Source organism: Haplochromis burtoni, unplaced genomic scaffold (genome assembly GCF_018398535.1).
Source record: "Haplochromis burtoni strain Fernald_Lab_line unplaced genomic scaffold, NCSU_Asbu1 Contig_1791, whole genome shotgun sequence".
NCBI lineage: Eukaryota > Metazoa > Chordata > Actinopteri > Cichliformes > Cichlidae > Haplochromis > Haplochromis burtoni.
Genome location: NW_024584152.1, coordinates 15,567 through 16,916, shown reverse-complemented (window position 1 = coordinate 16,916; position 1,350 = coordinate 15,567). Strand labels below are relative to the sequence as shown.

The window sequence follows — 1,350 nt, the reverse complement described above, 5'->3', positions numbered from 1 at the left end:
ATTTTGCTTTCAGTTGTATTGTGTTAAGTCTTGTATATGTCAGGGCTCTAGACTAACATTCTTCTTAGGTGCACCAGCACAAAAGTTAGGTGCACCCAAGTCTTTCTACCGCATCGCTTAACACTGCAGTTTTAAATGTTCACTTTTTTTTTTGAAAATTGCTATCCATGCAGACAATATTGATTTGTAAATAATTAACTAACAATCTTGTCAACACAAAGTTCTTTATTTGGAGCACAGTTCTACAAGAAAGATAAGTTACTGAAAAAGTGCTAGTGTTTAAAATTTAAACTTCAAACACCTCAAGATGTATTAAATAAAAAGAAAATCTAAATTAAAAGGGCCTTAAAGTGTCTCAAAGGCTTCAAACCGAACATCTCAATATCTGAACATCTGAACAGCTTGATATCTTATAGACTGTCCTCCATTGCAGTCCTTAGGTGGCCAACTTGAATGTGTCTGCGATGACACCTATAAACTGGGTGCACGCAACATCATTACTGTACGATGGGTTTACGTTAAAGCCATTTTCTTGTGAAGAATTTCTTTGGACTTGAACTTAGTGAACAGAATTTCTTCTTTGGCAATATTGTAGGCAATGTTAAACGTAATCATCATCTCGGCTTCCTCTGACGACCTGTTTACTGCTGCCTGCCACTGAAAGGCAGTGGGGAGAGGGGACACTGGGGCAGTGCATTTATCGCAGCATATAATCTGTTTTCTGGATACACTGTGCTTTTTCAGCATTTCAGTCTGAAACATATTAGCAACAGTCCCAAATGCAGTATTGCTGGTGTTCTGACAAACCATGCTACTTTGGCAAAACCTCCTACCTTATGTACTTTATGCACATGCGCAGAAACAATGGGTATGATAGTTTGTCAGGTAGCATGGATTCCCAGAACATCTGGCCATGGTCTTTCCACACTCATGACAGTAAATGCAGTGCATCACATTGTCAGCTTTACTGTATCTTAGCCAGGGAAACAGGTCAAGCCACTCTGTTTGAAATTTATACACTTTCCCCCTTTTACTTTCAGTGGGCTCTGGCTTGGAGTCAATCGTATGTGGCTCATTATCTGATACCCCCTCTGGACTAGTGTTAGACATAACCTAAGAGCTTGATGGTTCCGTGTCAGAACACTGGCTATGAATTTCAGACGGATCAGGCCTTAACAAAAAAGTTATAATTCGTTGTCTTCATCTTTTCTCATTACCCACAGTTATATCAACTTCTATCGGGCCTAGGCTACTCACCTCTCTCTATCCGCCTGCACTTTCAAACGTACACATGCAGGCCTATAGGAATATCTGTACCACGGCCAATCAGAGAGGTCCCACCCTTGACTA

The 1,350-nt window shown here is 40.4% G+C and overlaps 1 protein-coding gene and 1 long non-coding RNA gene across 3 annotated transcripts in view; both read left to right on the top strand.

Annotated features, from left to right (window-relative positions):
• LOC102299799 (nectin-2) overlaps window positions 1–1,350 on the top strand; it is a gene marked incomplete in the record, with an annotated part of 22,483 nt that overhangs the window by 5,581 nt on the left and 15,552 nt on the right.
• The window catches only part of LOC121813497, an 8,355-nt gene that overhangs the window by 1,634 nt on the left and 5,371 nt on the right, over window positions 1–1,350 (top strand). The window lies entirely within an intron of this gene.